Source organism: Ambystoma mexicanum, chromosome 11, assembly GCF_040938575.1.
Source record: "Ambystoma mexicanum isolate Mex_15411 chromosome 11, UKY_AmexF1_1, whole genome shotgun sequence".
In the NCBI taxonomy this organism is placed as follows: Eukaryota; Metazoa; Chordata; class Amphibia; order Caudata; family Ambystomatidae; genus Ambystoma; species Ambystoma mexicanum.
The window spans coordinates 566,151,287-566,166,243 of record NC_090934.1 but is presented as its reverse complement, the minus strand read 5'-3'; the positions used below and the strand labels follow the sequence as shown (position 1 = coordinate 566,166,243).

Sequence of the window (14,957 nt, the reverse complement as noted above, 5' to 3'; positions counted from 1 at the left end):
GGCACAAATCTGTTTATCGAGCATCTGTGGGAGTGCAATACCACAGACTGTGTCCTCAGTATCATCATACAATTACACCGGAGTTCGGCCTGGGCTGCTCCCATTAGTGGCTGTACCTGACTGATTTGCATGTGGCTGGACCCCTTTTGCAATGGCGCAGACGGGCTAAAAAACGGTGGTGTGGAAGCTTGCCCAGTGCAATGCCAGTGGTTCAGATTAATTTGAAACCTTCCACCCATCACCTTTTTGGTGTTAGTGGTTTTTTGAATACATGGCATTACAATTTAGAATGAATTCTTGAATGATTAGCCCTACCCTAGTGAGATTCATATAGGCAGGTAAAATGTTGTTGTATTGATAATTGTTTTGGATATATATTGTAGTGATCTCCAGGGTAAAGCTGGAAATGAAATTGGTTAAAGTTACCTCATTCTTTTAAGTAACTATTGTTTTAACTATCTATTATTTGCCCTGAATTGTGGGGGTGGGATTTTATACGTGGGAGAGTAGAATTGGCATGTCACATCTGTGTGAGCCAATATTAAAACACAAATATTTATACAGGAAGGCATATGGCCGTCTATGTCGGCTTCCTGACTGTCCTCAGACTCAAACAAATGACATCATCGAAAAGGTCTACTATGCCTACAGCATCCAAGACTAAAATTCTGCCTCTCCCTCATCTTAGCTTGGATGTTGAGTGCCTCTCTAAAATTCAAACCCTCAAAGACTGAGCTCATCCTTCTTGGAAGCCCCAAGAAACAGGATCAAGTTCAGAACTGGCTGATAGAAATGAGTCTCAATTGGTTTACACAATAACACAGCCTAGGCATCAAGCTTCCAAGATTGACCATCAACTGTGATCTCTCAATGAAGGCTTGCATCGCCAAGAAAACACAAAAGCCTGGTGCCAGTTTTCACTTCATGAAATTAAGCCAGTCATCCCTGTCTCAGACTGCAGGACTGCAATCCAATAACTTTTCCACTTCTCCCTTGATGGTGGCCACACCCTCATAAAAGTTTTTCTACCCACCAGTCTGACAAACTAAAATGCCATCCACCAACCTGCAACCAGCCTGATCTCGGGCCTAAAGAAATGTAAGCACATCACCCAAACTCTTACAATGGCTATGCCTCGAGGCCCACATCATCTTCAAGTCAACCTGCAGCACCAACTAAGCAATGATAACCAATCGCCTATGAAACATGACTGAAAAACTCATGAGCTCAATGCCACACTCCAACATCACCAGGTTAGAAACCAAGAAATGCAAAAAGGAGAAAAACAGAAAAAGCCTGTTCCTGCTAGGCACCCCCAATGCATGTGAGATTAAATTCTCTCTCTCCAGTTCTTGAAGAAGAATACAGACTGGTGAGACACAGGGCCTCATTACACGGAAGGCGGTGATCCAGGGTGCTATTAGCACCCTGGACCATGCCGGTAAATTACTGGCACCGCCTTGGCGGAAAGGGGATTTACCGCCCCATTCCAAGGTTGGTGGGGCGGTAAATCCCCCTTCCGCCATTGCCCTTCCCCATTCCCATTTCTGCCCCATAGGCCTCTATGGGAATGGGGAAGGCGCTAATTACGGCACCGCAATTTTGCGGTGCCGTAATTAGCTCCGAGGTCCCTTAGCGGGTTGGTTTTTAACGCCTGCAAAAAGCAGGCGTTAAAGCACCAACCCGCTAAGGGACCTCGTAGTAAGGCGGTAATGGTTAACGGTCACCGTTACCATTAACGGTGGCCGTTAACCATTACCGCCTTCCGTGTAATGAGGCCCACAGTCACTCCCCTCTCTTGTCGTCCCCTAACAGCGCTTGCCAATAGTCCTTCTCCCTTTTCTATCAATTTCTTGCCATCTAGGCTTGTGCTATATTCTCCTTTTACATGCATTCTCATACATACAGAGACATATTAAACGCTCTGTGGCATGTGTTCTATCCCGAGCCCCTTCTACTGTGTACTCTGGCTTCCTACCTGTCAGTTGCCAAGAATTGCCCTTAAATTGCGGGCTGGACACTGTAACATGGTGCTCCCCCACATTGGTTACTGCCCTCTGAAGTGACCCTTGTGTGGTCTTCTCACAGTGCTCTGATGTGGGTTTTACTTACACGAGTGGAGCTTCCATTCCAACACGGTCATCCAGGAGAGTCTTTTCTTTGGGTACAGACCTATCTAAGATGGTGAGCGTGCAGCAATTATGATCAAGAAGGGCTGTTTTACCCAGTGTGGTGCCCATGACTTTCAGGATTATGATAGGAACAGGTTTTGCACTAGGGTATGATTGAATAGAACCAGAAAAGCCCGTTGGGGACTCATTGCAGAAGAATAATGTGTTGTCTACCTCTATCGGCCCTAAAAATCAAACGGATTGACCAGAAAGGTGCAGTCGCTATTCTAGTACTTCTCCTTGCATTAACGTCAATTAGACGGTGAAGCAGTAAGTATGTTGATGTGCATTTCATTCTCATCCAAGGATGTCCATCTATTCTAAAATGCTTCTCTGACATATCTTATTGCTTGCAGGACTTGTTTGTTTGTTTATTTATTTGATAATGTGGTCCGAACCCTTAGGTAACTGGGCGCAACATAGATAAGTATACTTCAAGCTTGGTTACAAAGATACAATGAGGATTACAACAATGATAGCAAAGTAGTCTCCACGTGCAGGTTACAGAGGTACAGAGGTGCTAGGGGCCACAGAGCGTAGGTTACAATAGAAAAAAAGGTGGCTACAGTGATGAGGCGGTAGGACATGTATATATGTTGATTTCGGAGTTTGCAGTAAGACAGATGTAAGTCTTGGGTAGTAAGATGTTAGAGGTCATTTGTGCGTAGCCTATTTATTATATTGCGTCTGAATTTAAGCAGGGTTGTTCAGTTCTCAAGGCTAAGGGAAGGGCATGCCAAGATGTGGCAGCTTTGACTGGGAAGCTGGAACTGCCCGCTTTGGTTCATCTGAATCTCAAAATCTCAAGAAGGTGGGCATTAGCAGATCTCGTTGGGTGTGTGGATGTTCTCTTGTTAATGTTAAACACGTTGTTTAGTTAAATGTGATGATTATTTCCGCTTTGTCCAGCAGAACAACCGTTGTCTATCTTATACCTTGCAGGAAAAGTGTGCAGCATGTCAGTCACTTTATTTTTTATGACCTTCACGTTAAAAGAAACACATCTGCATTCCATTAAATCCCATTTCATTCAACTTGATAAAATGGTATTAAATTTCATTAAATTCCCATAAGCACTTCTCACAAATATTAAAACGAATTAACAAAATATACAATAACAAATTTAAGAATAAAACACCACTTCATTAATTTTAGATGTACATTGATTCTCTAGCTGCAGGAGCCGTTTCGACCACTCCTATTCACTTGGCGACCTTCATTTTTCTTTAGCAAGATCCTATTATGGTCCACCAACAATCGATTCCGCTTTAGCAGGAATGGTATGATATCTGACATTAAAATTCAATTCCATAAAAATTCATGATTGAAGATGAAATAGCCTACCACAGTAAAGTGCTTTTTAATCAAGTCTTTCGTTCCCTCACAGTGCAACAATAAGTGTTTGCTTAGTTCTATTTCTTCAGACTTCTAGAATCTGCATTGCTTGTTGGTGTCTTCCACCTTGAAACGAGGACCAAATTAGCAAGAGTGGGCGTCCAGTTTAGCTGAAATTGAATTAGACAGGCCCTAAAATTTGCAGATGGAAAACCACTTATAAATACTGGCATGGAGCCTCTCGGCCTATGTATGTCGGCAAGAACTCTGTGCAAAGGATACGATTCAGTTTACAGTTTATACCTTGCCCAGTCAAACATAAAAACTTTTTTCTTTTAGATGCTCAGAGTAACTCATAACTCTTCTTCAGAGGACCCAATTAATAAAAAATGAGATAGCCCTTCCATAACAAAATGTTCGACTTCAGAGACCAATTTATTATTAAACGCTTCATTTAGGACCATAAAGAGGGTTCTTAGTTGGAAACAAACTTTTCCATAGCAGTTGCAGTCTTTTCAACAATACGTACGCTTTCAGAGAGAGAAGAGAGACCCAGTAACTATCTCACAGAGGAAGTAGGCACTAAAGGTGATACACCCAAAATCGCTTTCCATATCTTTCCCTCCAGCTTTTTTAAATCCTCCCAGACTATCATTGATGCGAGTTCCAGTCCATAAGAAATTACAGGAACCACCTTCATATTATAAAGGTCAATGAGCTGCAAATAGGGAAAATTATCACTTTCATTTGGGCCCTTAAGGGTTTCAAAGAGTTGTCCTTATTTTCCCAAAACATCCTTCGGTTCCTTTTTTCATACACCTAGAATTGCAAATACTTAAGCAGTGTAGCCCGCGCAAGAGAAATGCCTACCAATTGCCAGACACAATGTGCATGTTTCCTTCTATTTGTAAATATCATACTTGTATTTCTATTAATTGTCAGATTCTTCTTCGAGGCATATAAGTTAAATGCCTATAGTTTGCAATGTAGCCCTATTTGCGTCTGGTCAAACAGCATTATGCTGTCAGCATAAGAGATCCAAGAAAGTCTGGAGGTATCACTTTTGTAGGAAATGTTCTACATACCTCCAACGATGCTCATAAATCTGATAAAAACAAATAAAAAAAGTGTCAGAGTGAGGACACAACCATGCCTGAGTTCTATCCTCGTATTGATCTCCTGTGTAACATGATTAGACTTGGTCATTCTTAAAATACCTTTGGTGTCTGAGTGTAATAACCTCAGCAATTTCAGGGGATTGGAGAGGTCTCCCAATTTAGCAGTTTTTGCCACAACAAATCTCTACTCACAGTGTTGGGAGTTACCTTTACCACTTACTCTGGATCGAAGAAATGACAAAGTTAACCTGTTATGTGTGGTTCCCAAACTTCTTCTGAACCTACTCTGTTCTTTCCTCCTTGCAGTTTGAATTCACTGCCCATTCCTGCAGATCTGGGAGTAGCAAAGAGGCAAGGAGGCTGCTTTAAACATCCAATAACGCTATCGGGCGATAGCTAAGTGGATTCAGAATGCCCCCTTCTTACAAATGGGTATGATGTATGTAGTACGTGAGCTAGAAAACATGGCGCCAATACGCGGCCATCTTGGATATTCACTTCCATTTACTGCAAGAAAACAGTCATGAAAACCTGCGTTTTCCTGGGCTCAGCTCGCAAACATGTATTTCTGCTGCGGAGACAAGGTCACATATTTATGTCAGATGACCGAGCTGTGGAGAATGGTTATTGTATTGTCCGCCGAAGGACAAGCTAGAAAGGGAGTCTGAGCACTCCGTAGGTGCCGTGATAAGGGGCACTGGGTACGACAGCAAGGAGGGAAGACAGGCTTTTTCCGCTTCTAATTGGAATATTCGACTCTGTTTATGCCTCATGCTTATTGTCTGGTCTCTAGCTGAGGGCAGCTTGGTAACTATGAGGGGCGGGGATCGAAAGTAGCCCCCATAAGAGACAAGGGTTTTCCTCTTGGAGTTCAGAGTTAGAAGTTGGACCCTGGGTGTTGCAGTCTCGCTGGATGGGAAGATGCTCTGCCCCAGATCACATTAGAATGATCGATCTCTTTGCCTACATGCTGTGGGACTAAGCAGTGTTGTTGTGGTCGAGATGAAGGTGTCTACCGTGGCGATCTTAACAGTGAAATCTTTTTTACCTTTTGTTTACATGTAACCGATAATGTGTTTATTCAGTCTGTTTGTTTATTATGCATGAATAAAGGGCATATATTGTGCCATTTTTGTATAACCATCGTTAATGTGTTATATGTGATTTTGTGCCTATCTGAGTCCAATGATTACTTTTGCAAGGGTCTGGAGAACGTAAGTGTGGGAACTCCACAAGCGACCATGATAAAGCAAAACAATTGGCACTGTGAGCAGGGTCTTTGTGCTGCTATTAATGCCAAAGTATCCTGCCTATATTTTGAGACATAGGATATTGGACTCAGTTAGGCAATTTTGGTAAGTGAGTAGTGTGTCCGGAGGCGGAGGCTGTCCTGAGGTAACCATTCCGGCGTGGACCAAAAGTCCCGATGACAAAGTTTCCCAGACCTGGGCATGTGGGGTGGGTTTGAGTGAGGAATGGGACACCTGCATGGGAGAGACTAGTCCGGACGACTTGCTGAGTTGTCTACAAAAGGTGCTGGTGGAAAAAGGGAAGGCGTGTTCAGCCCTAGGTAGGAGGGGCTGGATCTTGTTACATGCCTTCCAAAGGCTACATCAACAGAATGTTGAATTACAGGCGAATGTTCTGAAATTAGAAAAAGAACTGGCAGCTGAGAAACAATTGGCATTAATGCAATAGCTTCAAATTAAATTATATCATGATAAAGCAGATAAATATCAGGTGGTGGTGGAACGAGCTGCTGTAAGAATGGCTCATTATAAATAAAAGAAAAGAAGAGGGAGTGTGAATTCACGAAAGGTGGCAACTGTGATAGCCACCGCGGGGGTGGATTGGGACCCCGATCATTGGGATGGTGAAGTATTTGATAGCACTAGTACAGAGAGTGGTTCGGAACCTGAAACCAAAACCAAATCGGAACCCGACCAAAAAGGAGTAGTGGTTAGCCCGGTGATACGACAGAGAATGGGCAGTAATCCTAATAATCCAAGGGAGGGGTGGTTGATATGACCGCACTGGAAGATTATTTCCAGCAAGAAATTGGGGAAATAATAGGCTGTTGAAGCAAAGGGCAGGAGTACCCTTAATATACTGGATGGTCAGGTCACTTGATGGTGGGGCAGCGGGTCTTCGCGTAGATGCGACAGACTCTGCTCAGATTTTACCATTGACACAGGAAGTCCAAATACAGGAAATTCTACGGGTAGGTCCTCCGCGAGAGGCTGACGGAGGAGAGTCTTAAATGTCTCTATTGCAAATGGTCCAGGGCTGCAATCGCAAGTATCCCATTGCATCAGATTGGCTGTGGCTGAGGGAGGAAAAGGAATGGTACACATTAAAAGAGGTGATCCAACGGGTGAGAGAACATGCCATGAAAGAGGCAATCCATTTAGATGATCCTGAGCATATGGGGCTGGTAGCATTATCTGTTTCCGCTATAAACACTCTCATTCGCACCGCCCCTCCGGCGTATAAGAATGTGATTATGACTTTATTAGTGGGTATGACAGGCAAAACAACCGATGGAGTGGTAGATGCTATTAGACAATTGGCAGATTTAGGTGAATGGGAAAAGGCAGAGGAAAAACCCTGAGAATGAGAGAGAGAGGGGCGCAGTGAAAGGCGCACTCCTGGGAATAGCTTTGACAGCCACGATACTTGTGTACCTAGAAAAGATATGTTCCTAGTGCTACTGAAAGATGGGGTACCGCAAGGGGATATTGATGGAATTGAGACACGAGAAATGCATCAATTATACAAAAAAAGGGGTTTAGATGGAAAAGAGCGTTATAATGGCAGGAAGTACATAAACAAGAGAAAGGGGAGGACCTGTTTGTATCATCCCATACAAGGCAGATGATAGGTCTTCTGATACGTCTATTCAATCTCTGCCGACGTATGCTGATTTGAGGAAAATGGTGAGTGCTATGGTGGAGATGGAATCCAGAAACCTGCACTCCAAATACGAATAAGATGTTGGCCAAACTCCGGTAACAAACGCCCAGATTAAAATACACAGAAGACCTCTTGAAAAAGATAAATTATTCTGTCAATTGGGAAACATACAAGAGGTACATGCTTTAATTGATACTGGGGCGGAGGCCACATTGATACATGGAAATCCTTCAAGATTTAAGGGGTAACATTTTTCAATCACTTGATTGGGGGACTGCTGTACAAACAAACATAGACATGAAAATAGGAAGTTTAAAAAGAGACAACTATCAGGTATTAGAGGTTCCGATACCCAAATACGTTATTGGATTCAATATTCTGGAAGGATTGACCCTCGGACAAGGAGGAAAACTTAATCAGTTTGGGGTCAGTGCATTCACTTGTAGCCCTGTGATAGTGGGTCACCGAAAATGCCCCCGGTGCAGGTTCCGATAGCCACCAAAATGGTGTCCATGAAACAATATTGTATACCCGGGTGGCAAAAGGAGATTACAGAAACCAACAAAGGGTATGTAGAAGGCGGTGTGTAAAGATCAGTGACAATGGCCTGGAACAACCCGATCTGGTCTGTCAAAAAAACGGATGGAGGTTACAGGATGACAGTTGATTACTGTGAATTGAATAAACATACGCCTCCGTTGATACTGGCGGTTCCGGATGCAGTGACCTAATTGAGAATGTACAGAAATTTGAGGGAAACTGGTACACTGTGTTAGACTTGGATAATGCCTTCTTTACTATTCCAATTGCTGAAGAATGTCAAGAGCAGTTTTCATGTTCCTGGAATGGGAGTCAATATACGTTCAAACGTCTCCCAATGGGATATATGAATAGCCCAACTATCTGTCACTGGTTGTTGGCTGAACATTTGGATAACATTTTGTGCAAACCAGATGTGCAAATCGTACATTATATCGATGATATACTAATCCAAGGGAAGGATGAGCATAGTGTCACTTAGACCTTATCATGGAGGGGCTGTGAAAGGAAGGATGGGAAATAAATGATGTTAAAACGCAAGGTCCGGCAAAGACCGTGATTTTTCTGGGAATTCACTGGCACAATGGACTCCGTGAACTGGTGACCAAAGCCAAACAGAACATCCATGAGTTCTCCACTCCAAGAACGAAAAAACAAGCCCAGCAGTTTATTGGGTTGTTTGGATTCTGGAGAAAACACATTCCCTATCTCGGGCAAATCTTGGCGCCACTGTACAAAGTTACACGTAAGAAATTCAATTTTGAATGGGGTGAGGAACAAGATCGAACATTTCAATTAGCTAAGGACACCATCCAGACAGTGCTGGACTTATGGCCACTGAGAGAAGGTGAGGTTGAGCTGAACGTTTCTGTCCAGCGTGCATATGCCAACTGGAGCTTGTGGCAAAAACAGGAAAGAAAATGAGTGCCATTAGAGTTTTGGAGTAGAAAGTTGCCTGAAGCGGGTGACAAATATACTCCCTTTGAGAAGCAAATCTTAGCCTGTTATTGGGAACTCGTGGATACCGAACAAATGACGGTGGGTCATGATATTTTGATCCGACCGGAAATACCTACAATGCAATGGGTGTTGAGTTCACCTAAAACACATCGGATTGGACATGCTCAGGAGACGAGTATTATTAAATGGAAATTGTACATTCAAGATCGTGCCAAAACAGGAAAGTGGGGCCTGGCCAAATTACACAAACAAGTGGCAGGTGTTCCATTAGCTGACTTGGAGCAAAATGAGGAAGGAACAAGTCGTGAATCTCCTGTAAAATGTGTAATCCCTTATGGGGAACTGTAAAGTGAGCTAGTGGAACCTGCCTGGTTCACTGATGGCTCCGCCAAGTATTTGGGAGTTGAACAGCATTGGAAAGCAGTACCCTATAATCCCAACCTAAATAAAGTGTTAACTACCTCAGGAAAAGGGAAGAGTAGTAAATTTGCCGAATTATATTCGGTCTATCTGGATTATAACAGGAGATGCACGGGAGTTGTTAGATTTATACTGACTCATGTTCCGTTGCCAATGGTTTGGTGATGTGGTTGCCTACGTGGCAGAAGAATGGTTGGAAAATCCATTCCAAAGAGATATAGGGGAAGGAAGTGTGACAAGACATTGCTGACATGCTAACACATATCACTGTGACTGTGTATCATTTAGATGCACATTGTGCAACAGATTAATTAGATTGGTGGTTCAATTCTGTTGCAGATGAACATGCAAAAATTACAATCATGGGCGCAAGAAGAGAAGAAGAGGATCTGGAAGGGATTGCTAAGTGGGCCCACCAAAAAAGTGGACATCTCAGAGAGGAAGCTTCTTTCAGGTGGGCACAAGATAGAGGAATTAGCATCCCATTAGAGATGGTGAAAACAAATATATTGCAATGCCCATGTGCCAGCATCAGAAACAACGATCTATCCCACATATTGTTCATGGTACATTGAAGAGAGGAAAATTACCCGGACAAATTTGGCAGATCGACTATATCGGTCCAAAGCCCATTAGTAGGGGGTGTCAATATGCATGCACTATTGCAGACACATATTCTGGGTATCTGATGGTAGTACCATGTAAAAGAGCTACACGATTGAACACGATTAAATTGTTAGATCAAGTGGCAGTATATTATGGTGTTCCCTTAGAAATACAGAGCGCCAATGGGTCCCATTTCAAAGGAAAATTGGTTTCAGACTATTGTCAGGAAAAAGGAATTGAATTGATTTTTCATGTCCCTTAACAACGGGAAGCTTCCGGGTTAATTGAGAGGATGAATAGATTATTGAAAGCACAACTACGCAAAAATAAGGAGGGCACCTTGAAAGGGTAGCGTAAATGCATAGTACAAATACTTAACAACCGTCCCATTGCGAACAGTGAGACTCCATTAATCCGAATGTTGATGCTAAACTTGCAATTCAGAACCCATAGAGCTGTGGAAACCTTATTGTACTGGGAAATATCACATGGTGCATGAGCCCCTTACTGTGCCACTCCCGAATCAGCAGGGGTAGATTTGCATGCAAATGATGAAATACGACTTGAACCTAAAGGTATTGTAGTGACTGATACGGGTATTGGGGTACAAATTCCATCCAGACATATGGGATTGATTTGCCCCTAGATCCGGATTGGCTTTGAAGGGCATTCAAGTATTAGGTGGGATTGTGGATGCAGACTATCAGGGAGAGATCAAGGTCATCCTTGTTAACAGTGCCGGTAATATGTTACCAATTCATTATGAGACTTTGTGGCCCAATTGATATTAGTGCCTGTGAAATTGCCTATGGTGAGGAAAGGTGATCCGCGGAGGTATGGGTCGACAAACCTAGTGGTCCGCCCGTTCCAGCGGATGTGATTGCAGCGGGGGAGGATCGGGTGGTTCTTGTGATGGAACCGGGAAAACAGAAATAGTTGCATATACCAGCTGATAAATGTTATTTGCGTGAGTGATGTACTTCACTGATATCTTGCTTTTGAATCTTGATTTATAGATCCTGTGTATGCTGAGTCCCGGTGTGAGAGACGATGGAGTGTATTTGGGAGGGACGGGGGACATGCCGGAGGATGTGGCAAATGTCTCCATTCTGCTGATGGATTCGGGGATCTGGATCAAGACTGACACTCATGCTGTTACTATTGGACCTGCTGATGCATTCATAGCAGTCTATCGCCGTGTCGTGTGGAAACAATGTGGATGAAAGCATGATGTGTTTTACACATTTCTGCCCTTTCAATATCTTCAGTGCAGAATAACTATCTTACACTGGTCGGCAAAATGATAACATATGGCTATACCTGGCTGGGCGGGTACTGACTGTTTCACATTTTTGCATGTCAAATGTACACGATTCCACTAATTTGGTTTCCACATGTCTTGTGGCAATACCAATGCCTATTCCAGTTTTGCAAACCTTGTTTGTAGTCTTGCACAATGATTATTTGGTTGATAACTCTGATGTGTGAGGTTTTTTTTTTCGGTGTATGAATACTGTAAATTTTGTGCAGATACTGACCGAAAATTGAGAAATATGACCAGTATCATTACCCATAATATCTCTCCTGCTGATGTCTGCAACCAAATGAAATGTGGTCCGAAATGTGTTGGCAAATGCCAGCAGTTGCACTTGGACCATGAAGTGGAAAGATCGGATTTCGAGCGCCGCTTGTGTGCTCGCCCAATATCTGTTTGCACAGATTTTTCGAATACTATGTGGTGTAATTTTACAATTTTGATGGCTAGCCACCTAAGTCATGTGAAACTGCCTGCTGTTTGGCTATTTTCTTGTGGGTATCAAACATAATCGTATATCCCTGCTAATATTTCAGGTGGTCCTTGTACCCTGACACGCCTCGGCTTGATCCTATTCCCACTAAGACCTGCTATACAGCAGTCCACGCGATCCGCTTCCTATAACGCCCTATCACCCGATTGTAATTCTGATGTACACTTGTTGTCAGAAACAGAGGTTTTGGCATTGGCTATTTCTTTAGTAGGGATTTGGGAACTAGCAGCTGGGGGATATACAACTATGATTAAGTTAGCTTGCTTGGTAAAGGGGCTTAATGAAACTTTGCAAGCTTAAACTGAGTTGTTGCTGGATGATAGAAATTTTAGAAAAGCTATTTTGCAAAACAGAGCAGCCACTGATTATTTGTTTTTGATTAATTTGGGGTGCAACGCTGTAGAAGGAATGTGTTGTTTTGACCTGGAAGCTTGTTCCCGGTCTATTGAAGACCATATTAGAGATTTGAAATCTCTTGTTGCCAAAGTGATGCAGGATAAGGTCTGGGACTGGTGTGGTCAGATGTTTTCTTGGATTCTTGAGGCGTTGCATTCAGCTTTAGTTTGGATTTTTGTCATTTTTGCTCTTTAGATTTGTTGTTGTTGTATTTCTTGTATTCCAAATATATGGCGTTTGTTTCGTAGGTTCTGGGAACCTCCTTTATGCCCATCGGTTATGATAGTTGAATATCCAAGGGGTGGAGTGTTGTGCGTGAGCTAAATGAGCCATAAAACATGGTGCTGATGCGCGGCCATCTTGGATATTCACTTCCATTTACCGCAAGAAACAGTAATGAAAGCTCACCTTTTCCTGGGCTCAGCTAGCAAAAATGTATTTCTGCTGCAGAGACAAGGTCACATATTTATGCCAGAAGACCGAGCTGGGGAGGATAGTTTTGTATTGTCCACCAAAGGACAAGCTAGAAAGGGAGTCAGAGCGCTCTGCAGGTGCCGTGATAAGGGGTAGTGGGAACGACAGCAAGGAGGGAAGATGGGCATTTTCCGCATCTAACTGGAAAATTCCACTCTGTTTATGCCTCATGCTTATTGTCTGCTCTTCGCCGAGGGCAGCTTGGTAACCATGAGGGGCGGTGATCAAAAGTAGCCCCCATAAGAGACAAGGGTTTTCCTCTTGGAGTTCAGAGTTAAAAGTTGGACCCCGGATGCTGCAGTCTCGCTGGATTGGAGGACGCTCTGCTCCAGATCCCATTAGAACGATCGATCTCTTTGCCTACCTGCTGTGGGACTAAGCAGTGTTGTTGTGGCCGAGATAAAGGTGTCTCCCATGGCGAGCTTAACAGTGAAGTCTTTTTTACCTTTTGTGTATATATAACCGATAATGTGTTTATTCTTGCTGTTTGTTTATTATGCATGAATAAAGGGCCGATATCGTGCCATTTTCTTATAACTATCGCTAATGTGTGATGCGTAATTTTTTGCCTATCTGAGTCCTATGATTACTTTTACAAGGGTCTGGAGAACGTAAGTGTGGGATCTCCACAAGCAACCACGATTAAGCAAAACAATGTATGACCTAACCCAGGAGGTAGGATGCCTACTTTGCAATGACGCCTATAAATAGGATGTTGGCCCTCAAGTCTGGATTAGGTTTCAGAAGGGTGTTGGTCCTGCCATCAGGGCCAGCAGCTCTTGAAGTTTTGGCTTTGGTTAGTAGACATACAAAATCCGAGCTGGTAAAGCATCCATTGCAGGATGTTATTTCATCCTATTTAATCAATGATGCATAGAGGGATCATTACATTTTCTTGTATATGTATCTAACCAAACTTCTTCAGAAATTGGGCTGTAAATAGCAGCAATGGGTGATTGATTGGTATTTCTAATTAAGGACCAGAATGCACTAGATTGTTTTCCTAACCAACACTTCTAGCATAGCTTTACTATCCTGGTGGAGCATTAGCAAATTGTGTTCAGTTCATATGTGCTTGTTTCATTATTTTAATCCTCCTTTTTATATTCAGCCTGAGTTAAGTTCTGGATCATTACCAAAAATCATATTTGGACTTTCAAGTCGTGTTTCCTTTCTGCAAGTTTCTTGTCAAGCTTATGGACATGTAACATAAGGCTTATTCGTAATTGTACCTAGTTGGCAGAATTGCCATGTACATTTTATTTAGGGTTGCTGGATAAATATTCACCCTCCATAAAGGAGAAACTGGAAAGGTAGCCCTAAAAGTTAGATCAGTTTGTGGAAGATTAGACTATAGTAGGAGGTTGACATCGAACCCCTATTGCTCCCATAGTTGACACTAAGGTTATCCAATTGGGGATTGATAAAGTGTGATTTGGATATCACATTCATGGACGGGCATAAACAAGCATGATCACTGGAATCTGAAATCTTAATTATAATAGACTCACAGACTGGCCAGATCATCTCTGAGGCAAACAAGTAGACTATACAGGAAGAATCATCCCCTCTGCACCATGAATTGGCCGCAGGCTGATCACCCCATAAATTACCATTTAATCTCACAAGGTTCCAGTTCTCAAGTAAATGCACCTAGGTAAGACAATCATTATCTACTTTCTTCTTATTTAAAGGGGGGTGTCACCCTTTTGGTGGTCCTTTACAATAATGTCAAGGCATCTAGAAGTGAAATCACCTCCCCAATAAAATGTTATTGCTATTTCCCATGATAAACCAATCAGCTAGAAGACCACACAGGTCACTCAGAGCCTCCCCCAGGGTAACTTTCGCCGGGTTCCAATATAGGTTAATAAAAAAGAAATATTGCCCAAGGAGGAGGTCTGGCCTCTTGGATGATTGGCTAACAGGGCATCTGTTTTTGCTGGAATCAATTCTGGAGTGACTTGTAATCTGGAAGATATTGCAATTAATAGCCCACTTGAGGGGCAACCCAGAGCAACATTAAACACACATTTTGAGAAAATTATAAAGCCATCCAATATTGTATCCTCAAGAAGGCAAGTCTCCTGTAGAATATGATGTCAAAACTGGGAATACACGGAAACTGAGCTGTTGAACTGAAAGCATTCTTGTAACCGCGACAATTCCAGGAAACCAACAAAAGACCTTTTAGCTAGTATGGTCTGACAAGTTAG

At 42.7% G+C, this 14,957-nt stretch overlaps 1 long non-coding RNA gene across 1 annotated transcript in view; it reads left to right on the top strand.

Moving 5' to 3' along the window:
* Positions 1-13,247, top strand: part of LOC138504747 (uncharacterized) — a 474,756-nt gene extending 461,509 nt beyond the window's left edge. The window contains exon 3 of the long non-coding RNA XR_011279942.1: positions 11,080-13,247. This is a non-coding gene — a long non-coding RNA (uncharacterized lncRNA). The remainder of the gene's footprint in view (positions 1-11,079) is intronic.
* The last annotated feature ends 1,710 nt before the right edge of the window (positions 13,248-14,957 follow it).